The sequence below is a fragment of the Herpailurus yagouaroundi genome, unplaced genomic scaffold (genome assembly GCF_014898765.1).
Source record: "Herpailurus yagouaroundi ecotype Mexico unplaced genomic scaffold, PumYag 197, whole genome shotgun sequence".
NCBI classification, from domain to species: Eukaryota; Metazoa; Chordata; class Mammalia; order Carnivora; family Felidae; genus Herpailurus; species Herpailurus yagouaroundi.
In genome coordinates this window covers 12,956,318-12,968,916 of record NW_024412428.1, presented here as the reverse complement: position 1 = coordinate 12,968,916, position 12,599 = coordinate 12,956,318, and the positions used below count along the sequence as shown (strand labels likewise).

The window sequence follows — 12,599 nt, the reverse complement described above, 5'->3', positions numbered from 1 at the left end:
TTAATTTGTCATCCTGTTGAGCTTTCTGAAATGTTTGTTAGAAGCTCCCTTTCTGCTCCCATGTCTGCTGCCTAGTGTGGGTCCTCATCACTTTTGATTTGGGCAAATGCAGCTGCCTGCTTTCCTGTCTCCCAACTGGAGACCCTCCATGACATGATTGCTCGTCATCTACGTCAAATCCAAGTCCTCTTGTTCTCTTAAAGCCCTGTCATTTTGTTACCAGGTTTGGATCCTTAGACCCAGCAATTATACAAACAAGGTTGGACCCCAAATTTAAAAGCACTGGCAAGTCTTTACTGGGGTAACAGCTGCAGCGGAAGGGAGACACGATCACGACAAAGGTGCCAGATGGACTCCCTGAACAACAGCGGGAAAATACAGGGAGTTGGGCACACAGGAACAGTTGACAAAACATGCTTATTCATACATCATATATTGCATTTGCATGTTAAGTCTTCACCTCTGGGGATGATTTTTAGCATTGTAATGAGGGGAAACGTCTGTGAAAAGTCACACTTGGCAGCCATCTTGTCTTGGACTAGTTTGAAGGGTCTAGGCTTGCTTCTTGGCTGGTGCTTTGCTCTGCAAGAAAAAGCAATAGCTGCCAGCAGGTTGTTCTGCAAGAAAAGTGATAACAGTCACCAGGGAGTGTCCCTGGTGCATAGGAGCTTATTTCCCGGATCCCTGACTCTCTCATCAGTTTGGCCCCTATATTCATTGTATTCAGTCACACTTTTTCCTACTCTCCGGTGTGACCTTTCTGTCCTGCAGAACACAAATCATGCTTATTTTTGGTGCCCCTGGTGCTCTTCCTTCTGCTCAGAACAACCTATCAAAATCCTGAGCACCTCTCAAGGCTTAGCTTGCGTTCTTTCCTCCATGAGGCTTTCTCAGATTTGTGTCTTACTTTTCTGCGTCCCTGTTCCCTGATAATTACATTTAAGGTCAATGGTTTTGTGTGTCGGTTTTTTTCTCTGCAGCCCTGCTGTGGAGACTCTGGAGGGAATGCTCATCTATGCACATCTATGGCTTTTCCAGTGACTGGTCCAGGTCTGGTACCCATACTTTCTATCAATGCCTTATGAATAGGATGTGGCTGCAATGGGGCAGCCCCAGACTGTCAGGGTCCTTTCTGCCCCTGAGCCTTCATTTGCTGCTGGGAATGCTCCCACCCTCTAGCGCATCCTGTACAGTCCTTGATGATCTGCCGATCTTTCTTGCCAACCACAGCTCTTTCTCTTTTTCTCTCCCAAAGATTTTTCTGGTGTATATTGATCTCCGCCCTTCCTACTCTGCGCAGCACAAATTGTCATCTCTATCCTTTTTGACACTTAACCGTATGCCGTTGGTTATAGCCACATCAGCGCTTCATGTTTGGTGAGCTGTGAGCATTTTCTACGTTGAGAAGCCTGGGGCCTGTTTTCAGGCTGAGGAGCCTCCTTATGTTTCCCTTCTTCCACTCTCAGGCCCTAGGGATAACTCAGCCTTTCTTTTGTCTTTGCAATAACCTCTACCTACTTTATTTCTTGGGCTCTTCTACTATTAACACTCGCTGAAGAGTCAGCCCCTTGTATTATGCAAACAAGCATATAGTTCTTTTAAATTTTTAGGGCTCAGCTAATAACTAAAGGGAATATGAATTTGAGGGAAAATACAGGGATGCTACACAGATATACAAAAGAAGCTACACAAATATAAGAAATAATATTATGCTTATAATATTTTATTTATCATTTCTGATATTGTTTACCAGCTGCAACCCAGAAAGGCTGCTTATCTCAAGCATTTTTCTTGTAATTGAATAACTTAGTTACTTGCACAACAGTTTACTATGCATAAGGCACCGGGATAGCACTGAGATTGGCAGATGGATAAGACAGAATTCCTGCCGTTAACCTACAAATATGCTCAAGCCGTTGTATTGGAAAAAGTACCAAATTCTCCTTATACCTCCTCATTTCTTCAGAACCTACAACGTAGGTCTTAAAAGTCTCATTTTTCCATTGGGCTCTTTAGTCCTTAAAGTATAATTAGAGGGGGAATAATGGGCTCTAACTAGCGTCTTATAGTTGCAACTTCATCATAACTATAAAATGTTGGAACTGGCATTTTTAATATGAATGGTGGAAGCTATACATGGACATGAGATTTATCATTCTAAGTAATTCTCTTGGGAGTCTACACATTTATTTCACTGATGTTGCTCTCGCTAAAAAACATTTTTTAGCATCTTTTTAGATATTGTTTTCAAACCAATCTGATCACCATTTAGGCAAATTATACCCAACACATTTTAGCTGCACTTAATTTTGTATCCTAAATAGTAGACTCTAGCTTAATCACAAAACTTATTTTTTAGGCTCAGCTTAGAATAACTTCTGGTTATTTCCAAAAAATATACATACGTACCCCCAGATGGTAAAAATTTGGCACTTTGGGGTAGATCTCGCATAAAATGTGCTTCTAGTTCTAAAAACAGATCATCAAATGGAATTCTCCGCAGGTTCTGAGCAAGGACAGAATGATTAAACTTTGTGTAAAGCTTCCCAAAGGGGTCATTTTGATTGACAATCGCACGCTAGGTTGGGTTACCTGGAGACAGACTTTGAGACGTAAAGTTGCCTGCAGAACGCGTCCTGGGAAATGCTCTTGGGAGCACTTCTTTACCCTGTAAAGAAGTGAGAAAAGTAGGACTGGGTAGAAGGGAGAAGCCGACTCTCAACGCAACTGTTGCATAGATACAAGGATTTAGGATTCTAGAAGACCATAAAACATTCCAATAAGTCATATTCCCTGAATATCACTCAAATTATACAAAAGACTAAGGCAATTTAGTAAGGAGTGTTGCTTCATGGATACGATATACACTGATCTGACAGTAAGCTTCTCATTTGATAAATGTAGGCCTACTAATACAGATCGAATTATGCCACTTAATAAAATGGTCAACAAAGGGCAGCCGGTTAGAGAATCCCAATGTAATTTAAATTTCTTAAGTGGATCGCAATTGCATTGTAATTACAGGAATTATTTCTCAGTTTCTCTACTTAAGTTGGTCCAATTTTATAGTTTGAGGTATATTTTGATTAACATTGACTCTACACCAGCTGGTTTATGTGGAGAAAGGAGAAAGGAATCTATGCTAATCAGTTCAGTTGGGCTCAACCAATGCCTGGAGTAAGGGGCAGCTGAACTCCCGTCTTAGCATTAGCATTTCAGTAAAACACTCACCCTGACTGATGCTTGTTACTTCGCTGAACAGATAATAGCTGAATGAATAAATGAATAAATAAGTGTATGTTATTTTACTGGTTCCAATTTACTCTCAAACAAGAAAGAGCACGATGAATGGTCAGCCTGCACCTTTAGGCTGTGTAGATAGGATGCTCTATTAGAACTTGTCTGGCTAAGTGAGCATAGGGGAACTTTAGTCCCTAAATTTGATAAATCAGGGTGCTGTCTTGATTGCAGGCCCTTCTACCATATCCACAAATTCTTTATCAAGTCCCCTTTCACCCAGGTCTCCTGTGCTTCCCTCTATGTGCATATACCTCCCTCGTAGCATTTAGGGATCCATGTGTCCATTTATCCCCACACTGGTTTCTGAGCTACTCAGTGGAAGCAACAGCTAACTACCCGAATCAGATGATAGGGATTTTAATAGCTTCACTTTATAAATGAGAAAGAAACACTGTCTCACAGCTACTCAGAGATGGAACCATGACTCAAACTCATGACATTGTATCTCTCTTTACCTGTGTCTGTAGAGAGTTATGTCCTAATCATGTCTGTATCTCCAATATGAAGAGAGTGCCTGACACATAAAGGACCTATAACATAATTTTCAGCTGCCCAAGTAATCGAAAGTTCCCTTTAATAAACTCAGCCATCTTAAAGAATATAATAGCTATAATTTTTTTTAAATTTATTTACATTTGAGAGAGAGAGAGTGTGTGTGTGTACATGGGAGAGGGGCATAGAGAGAGAGGGTCAGAGGATCTGAAGCGGCCTCTGTGTTGACAGCAGTGAGCCCGATGCAGGACTTGAACTCACGAACCGTGAGATCAGGACCTGAGCTGAAGTTGGACGCTTAATTGACTGAGCCAGCCAGGCGCCCCAAGGAATACAATTGACTATAATCTACATAGGTTTTCTTGTCCAACCGAAGTTGTATCCCACACAGACAATCCAGCATATTCTCTGCCCCTGTTGTTCTAGCTTCTGAGACACAGGCACCATTACTGACTCTGAGGAAGTATCCTTCCAACCTGTAACAAGATCCAATCTTTTCCCCTAGAGTTAGAAATCCCAGTGGAGAGACAGACCTCTTTTGGGAGAGGGGTAAGGAAAAAATGTAACTATTCATCTGGTAGGTACCAGAATTCTACATGGCCTTTCAAATCATTCATTTACCCTTTCATTTGTCCCCTTTCCTCATGAGGTCTATTACCAATCACCATAATGGTAAGAATAATCCCTGGTGCATTTGTAGGAGAGCACATGAATAGGGAGTATTAACATTAATTCTCAGTGCAGACTTTACTATTAGGGCTGCTGATTTGCTAACGAGTTGATAGGATGATGGAGCTGGATGCAAGATGAAGAGAAACACAAAATGAAGAAAAGCACTTATTCTGAGGGACAAGTCATTAGCCAAACTATTGGTACCTTCAAGGACTCCCAAATCTACGTGTTCTTATCAGGGTCACTGAAGACCTTAGAAGAAATCTTTCAAAGCTTGAGTGAACCCACCTGCCTAGGTAGCCAATTGGTCTACCAAGTTGTGTTCGCGTTCCAAGATAACGAGAGAGCAGCTAATTTGATTTCCCATCGGAATAAGGCTCGCTGGGCTGCAGATCACATTGGTGCACTGGTTTTTCTGTTAGTCTCCTGAAGGTCATTGTGAACTTAAATTAATTTTCTATTTCATTATCATTGCATGTTCCCGATATTTAGGCAGCAGAACTTTGTGATGGCTTCATGACTGGTTCTGCAAGGCTGATGGAAATCTCTGGCGATCTACTAGTTTTTCTGGCACAGTTTGCCACTTAACCATGCACCACCCCTGTCCTGTCCAGAGTTTCGATGCCACCCTACTTACACTGCCCTGCAACGTTGTCTGTCATAGTATCTGAATTCTTTGCCTATTCTTTTGGTGTGTGGAGGAGAATGAGAGTTGAGCTGAGATAAAGCATGTATTACAAAGACATAGGAGTTAGCATATAGCATTTCCTGAATGAGATTTCAGGACTTTGTAACTATTTCTTGCCTTTTAAGTTGAAGGAGATGCCCTGATGTAGAAGAGCATATTCTGACACTAGCTTTTCTACATTACGGTACAAAAGGTACCAACAAAGAGCACTCCATCTGGAAAGAAAATGCATATTTATCTTGAAGAGAATGATGGCAATCACAATAAAAAAATTAACAAAGACAGTATCCAAAGGCTGCTGTAACACATTACCACAAACTTAGTGACTTAAAGCAACAGAGATTTATTATCTGACTGTTCCGGAGGTCAGAATTCAAGGTATCGGCAGGGCTAAATCAAGGTATCGGCAGAGCCTTGCTCCTTCTGGAGGCTCTGTGAGAGAATCCATTCCTCGCCTTCCCTAACTTTCAGAGGCAGCCCATGTTCCTTTGCTCATGGCCACATCCCTTCAACCTGTGCTGCCATCCTCACACCTTCTTCCCTATCTCTACCCCTCCTGCTTCCCTTGTGATTACATTGGGCTCACCCAGATAATCCAAGGTAATCTCCCCATCTCAAGGTCTTAACTACATCTGCAAAGCCCATTTTGCCACGTAAGGTAACATATACAGGTTCTGTGGATTAGGGCAGGGATATCTGCCGCGGCTCATTATTTCTGCCTATCACACATACTATTGCTTCTGGTGTTGAATAAAAGATTTATTTGAGTAGATAAGAAATATGACCCCGTGCATGCTGAAAGACAGAATGGAGGTTAGTAGTACACCACGCAGTCATTTCACCCTGCTTCCCTCTCTTTGGCCCTCTTGTGTTGTCCATCTGCTACTGAACGTACATTAACATTATATTCATGCACTTGCTTGCATATTTTTCCTTCTTCCCTTATCTATGGACAACACTTAGGCACTTACACCTGTGCTATGCATGTGTCTACACATGAACATACAAACTCGACAAAGACCTCATCACAGTGGCAAAAGTGAACTCCCTTCTGAGCCCTTTCCTGGTAGCATCTGTAGCAGTGGAGTGCTTATCCAGCTTGGGATTTCTCATCTCAGAAATTGTTGAGGTAGGAAATAGCTTTCCTGAATCCTCAGGATCTCTCTGAGAACATCATTAGATGTAATTTTCTGACTACATTGTACTACAGAGAGCCTTCCATGTCTGGAATATCGACATCTTGTCTGCGTCCACCCTTTACGTCATGGCTCCAGGCACAATAGGAACTGGCTAAAATCTCAAATAATTAGTTTTTGATATAACAAAGTTTAAAACTCTGGTTACACTGATGCTACAAAAACCAAAAATCAACACACACACACATACATATATGTGAGAATGTTCTACTAACATAAGTAATAATTGTACATTTCAATAAGACTAAATGATTCAGAGGAATTATCAGGAAAGAGCTCAAATATGAATCTTGCTTGCTTATTTATTTATTTATAAATGTTTCTTTATTTTGAGAGAGAGACAGCACATGCACCTGAGCAGAGGAGGGGTAGAGAGAGAGAAAGAGAGATAGAGAGAGAGAGAATCCCAAATAGGCTCCACACTGTCAGCACAGAGCCTGATGTGGGGCTTGATGCCATGAACTGTGAGATCATGACCGGAGCCAAAATCAAGAGTCAGAGGCTTAACCGACTGAGCCACCCAGGCACCCTGAATCTTTAGTCTTTTAAAAAGTTCTTTATGTCTTTCCTTAAGGGAAAACTGGGTTTGCTTTTGCTAAGCAGTTTTTAATTTCCTTTTTATTTTAGGTTCTACGGGATGTATATAATTTACAGTTTTCAAGATGTTCGTTGTTTATTCTACATGAAAGTGATACAGTGTTATCATACATTTTAATTGATGATATAGAGTTAATCACTTTTTTGGTTCAGCGACGAATGTATTAATTTCTAAAGTGGTTCCTCATTCATAACCATTGTTTTAGGCTATTAAAATGAAGTTATTCTCAAAATTACTTTGCAAAAGGCTAAATATTAATTTTGCATTTTCTCAATCATGAGAGTTCTTTGAAACGTTCATGGTACAGAGTAGTATGAAATGGTACACCAGGCAGTACTGTGAATTCTCCATTATTCAAGAGTCTTTCCTCAAGCAGAGACTTCAGGCAATTTGAGACTTTGTGATCAATTGCTTGTGGCTATTTTTTGGTTTTCCCACTTACAAAGCTACGAACACTGTTTTTGTTTGTTTGTTTTTTAGAATAATAATTTAGGCCGGCTCTTGAGGAGAAAATTGCAATAATAATCAGTGATTGCAACACGTTTTAGAAAAATGAGAGATTGAAAAATAGATTTACTGTGTTCACCAACAGATTCACTGAAAACTAAGAGACAGTCCTGGAGTGTGGTCTAGCAAAGAAGATGATTCACCTGCAGATAATTTAGAATGTTCCGTGGTTTTTGCTCTGATGGAGGTAAGAACTGAGTGGTAAGATACAGAGGCATGGAACTGCCTCATTTTGTTTGGGAAAGCTAAGGCAAGCTTCACAGTAATGGTGTTTGAAATGTCTTTGTGTTCTTGTGCTTTTCCAGCTAGGGATATGACCGGGGGAGTGTACTGTGGATTGGCCAGCCAGTCAGAGGGGAGAGATGGGAACTTTTTTCTCATATAGATCATAAAATTGCTATAGGCATGATGAAGAAGTGATACAGGACTTTAAATATATAGACATATCTTGACAGTCTTATTCTGCTGAAAGTGAAGCAGCTGATAAGCTCTTGCCTGGTTTTGCTGGCGGGTTCCTCATTTATAGGTAGTAATGAAAGAAAAATGTTAGTGAAATCGCTTGTCCAATTTGAAAAGTTTTCTGACTTTGCAGAAGAAATTTATCAGATGATTTGATGACTGCAGTTTTGCACAGTGATAAGCCATAGACTCAAGTGTCAGCTATGCTCATTCAAATCCCAGGTATACTATTTACCAGCTGAATTACTTTGAACAAGTTACTTCTTTGAGACACACGATTTTTATTTGTGTAATGAAGAAAATGTTCATTCATATCACATAAAATTGCTGTCGGGTTTACACAAGATAGTGCTTATAACGTGCTTGGCACACAGTAGGCACTCAAGTATTTGTTGTTTTTATTATGATTAAAAATAACTTTAGAAAAGGGGCGCCTGGGTGGCTCAGTTGGGTAAGCAGCCAACTTTGGCTCAGGTCATGATCTCACAGTTCATGGGTTTGCGCCCTACGTCGGGGTCTGTGCTGATAGCTCAGAGCCTGGAGCCTGACTCAGATTCTGTGTCTCCCTCTCTCTTTGCCCCTCCCCTGCTTGCCCTCTGTCTCTCTCTCTCTGTCTCTCTGTCTCTCTCTCTCTGTCTCTCAAAAATGAATAAACATTAAACATTTTTTTAAAAAGAACTTTAGATAGGTATCGATGAACAAAGCCTGCATAGACCTGTCTTGCTATGCTGTATTACTCACGAACATTACTTTACAACCTACATGTCTGGCGTAAAAAGGCAGAACTGTCTTTGAGGAGTTGGAATCAATTATGTGTTAACAAGACCAACATGTATTTGGAATTTTTAACCCTTCTGCCATTAATTAATCTGGGAACTATGGTAATAAAATTTAAGATTTTTCTTCTTTTAAAACTAGCTGTGAATTGCATCTAAATTTACATTAAGTAGGCTATCAAAATCTTCTGCTTTTATTACAAAAGACTTGTGTAGTGGAGAGAGACAGTTTAAATGCATAAGGAATGAGGTAGAATAATGATTTGGTGCATATATTCTGATAATTACTACTTCCTTTCCCAAGGCTCCCCTGCGATAAATGTGCTGTCTTTTTAAACTTCATTAACAAGAGATTACAAATTTTAATGGGGTGCAATAATTTTACCTTAATTTTAGAGCAATGCATTCCAGGTATCTGATGTTCCTGAGTTATTTTCCCTGAAATAACCTCATGATTCAGAAAAGTTCTTTAAGAATTGAAATACTATATAGTGTTAGTACCAAATGCATTAATAATTTAATTCTCATGTTAGAAATCATTAAATCTTTAATAATGCAAGGGAAACAGTAGACAATTGTGTTCTTCTACAAAAACCAAAATCTTTTGACCAACTTTAAAAATTTTAGTAGGAATTTAGATTTTTGTAGCAGTATGTGGGGCTTAGTGGATAACACACTAAGAAAATCTGGGAGCCAGATCTAAGGGCCTAAACTGACTGGGCTATAATTCAAGAAAGCACTTGGACCATTTTAACATTTTATGAAAAATCACAGCAACAATGAATATGTTTCAATACTGAAAACGGCAGCTGTTCAATTCAGAGACCACCATGGACAAAATCCTGGCCTTTCATTCACTGGTCTGGCATCTAATCTTTGTAACATTGATTTTTTTTTTTCTTTTCTGATCGTGTTTCATATCCAGTGATGTTTATAAACCTCTGAATTTGAAGAATGATAATCTACTGAAGCAATTAAGTACACAGATCCACAAGTTTATGCAAAATCCATTTCCAAAGTTCAAGAAAGAGCTAAAAAAACTTTTCCAGAATGGTTTGCATTTAGAAGGAACTTCTAAGTGGGAAACAGAAATTTTCCCCCAAGAGAAATTGTCCTTTAAAACTGTCAAGAATAAACAAACAACAACAATTATTCTCTGGTTCTCGCTTCTCCAAACACTAATAGCTTTCCAGATTGGTCCTGTGGGATATGAGAAGCCTCTGCGTTTTCTCTAAGTAAGAATTTTTGGATTTGACTTCATACTTGTAATTTTTTTTCCTGCCTCATCATGTTATCAATTACACCCTGAGGCATTTTTCAGCTTCTGTTTAATTGATTTCCATACTGTTCTGTAGAGACTGTCATTGGTCATCAATTCCTTCAGAGTTTAATTAATTAATTAATTAATTATTGAAAGGGGGGATGGGTAGGACAAGACAGCATCTTAATATGTTTCATTATGACTCCTTCATTCAATATGACTTTCTATCCAGCTGATCCAATGGACTGGCTCAGAGAAAGGGCACAATTAAGATAATTAAAAAAAATAAAAATAAAAGAATTAGTAGATCCAGTCATCCCTTCTCAGCTAATTTGTTGGCCCTTAGGGATTTTACCTGTGGAGAAATTATGTGGCAAATTGCTTTCGGACAATCCTGCTGGAGTCAGAAGCTCTTTGTTCTTCAAGGTCTTCTCTCCCACCCAGCCTGATTAGCCCCTTGTCTCCTGTGACTTCAAGGTCATCTGTCCTCTGAAACCATTTCCTGCCCATGCCAGGAGATAAAATAAGGAGGGAGCTCCAGTACAATTTATTGGAAAGGGCAAGAGATTTTCAGTTAGGTAAGTTAGAATTTCCTTGATTTACAGATGGTTAAAATGAGTTGAGGAGGAAAAATGTTTTTCTATCTTCTTAGTTTTGTACCTGAGGACTGAAAATTAAATAAGAAAATACAGATCAATAGGGGAAAAGGAACACACTTTTTATAATTTTTTCATGCACAGGAGTTACAGAAAAGAAATGAAAGTCAAAGCAATGGTTAGACTTAGGTGCTTATATACCCCTTTAACAAAAAGAAGAAGGTTTGGGCTTCAAGGGACAATAAATTGTGGGGAAGATACCAGGAAATATATGGGAGAGCTAATGGCAGTTAAGAATTATTTTTGTGAGGTCCATTTATGCAAGCTCATCTTGGTGTCAACTCTCCATCTTCAATGACAAGAGTTGCTCCTCTCTACCTGGAATGGGGGTGAAGGGAATGAAGTGAGGGGGAGAGAAAGGCCCCTCCCTCAAAGGGAAATTTATGCCTTGATTTTAGACAGACAAAGGGAGGGCAGAGAACTCTTCCTATATCTATTAATTCTCAATTGCTTTATGCCAAAGTGGCACATGTGGATTGGCATATTCTGATCCCTTTCATGAGGATAATTATAGGTGACTCATCAATAATTGTCAAATTCCTTTGGATTTACCTTTCATCTTCCCTGTTCTATTCATACCCCCTCCCCACATCTTTTCACTCTTGGCCCAGAGAACTTTTTCACAAGGTCTTTGTATATGTCCCTCATTTCTATTACCTGATTTCCTAGATACAATCTTTCCTTTCTTACCCTCCTTGTATCCCTAAGTAAACTTAACTTTCTCTTTCTTATCTGGCTTTGCTGACCTTGATGTATGATCAGATCATTCCTGACCAACTGGATTCCTAGGCCTAACTCCAGCGCCAGCTCTTTTCTCCAGTGGTCATTCAATGTATATTACAAAGTCAAGGTCTCAGGGATGCATCTTGTCAAGGCATCTTCATCTATGATGATATTATCACCTGCTGAGAACTTCTCGGTGAATACAAATTAAAAAGAAAGAAATCTCTTCTGTATTTTATTCTTCATGCTGAGATACTTTTGAAAACTAGGTGACATATAATGTCATCAGTCTTATCAACCGTATTGGCTTTCTCTTTCTATCAAATAACTTTCAACTCATGGAGTAATGTTAGCTCCCTCTTACTTCTTTCATAATTAGTTATGATGAAGTCATCTCAAACATTTCTTACTTTAGCCATTTCTTTACTGTCCCAGACCATCCCTACCTCACGTCATATCTGAATAGTGCTTTCAGTATCTATCCCTTTAGATTCTATACTCTTTCCCTTTTCCAGTCTGCCAAATTGATCTAAATATACTATTTTTGCATTATGCTATTCTCCTGAAATACTTCCAACGTCTCTTTATGATCTAAGAGATAAAACCAAAGTTGTTATTTTGGACTTTCAAATATTTTGCAGAGCACCTGGGTGGCTCAGTCGGTTAAGTGTCCAACTATTGATTTTGGCTAAGGTCATGATCTCACAGTCATGGGATCAAGCCCTGTATTGGGCTTTGCTGAGCATGGAGGCTGCTTGAGATTCTCTCTCTCTCTCTCTCTCTCTCTCTCTCTCTCTCTGCCTGTCTCCTCCACTCATGTGTTCTCTCTCTCTCTCAAATAAATAAAAAATATATAAATAAAATATTTTTCAACCTAGATCCTTCTTCTGTCTACTTCTATCCTTATCATATCCTATACCTTTGAAAGAATTCTTTAACAAGGACTGATCAGGATTTTTTAATCACAGTTCATAAAAAACCTACATGGCACCCAGCCCTTGCATCTCAGACATTCCTGCCACTTCATTTCCATTATTTCCTCAAACCTTAAATCAAGCATTTGCTGACCATACCTCCTGGTTGGTCTGGAACATGCACAATTATGCCTGTGACCTCATTATATTTAGAATAAGTTCCCTCTTTGTCCTTCAAAAGTGTCCCGTTTTGGAAGAGAAATGATATGGTCACTCTACTTATGAATCTTTCCTTTTATATCCCAAACTACAGTGACTATTTCCCTCTAGAATCCATTGAGACTTTTCTGTCTAAAG

At 39.4% G+C, this 12,599-nt stretch overlaps 1 long non-coding RNA gene across 1 annotated transcript in view; it reads left to right on the top strand.

The window, feature by feature from the left end:
- Positions 1-7,433: 7,433 nt before the first annotated feature.
- LOC121012672 (uncharacterized) overlaps positions 7,434-12,599 on the top strand; it is a 36,669-nt gene continuing 31,503 nt past the window's right edge. The window contains exon 1 of the long non-coding RNA XR_005782216.1: positions 7,434-7,640. This is a non-coding gene — a long non-coding RNA (uncharacterized LOC121012672). The remainder of the gene's footprint in view (positions 7,641-12,599) is intronic.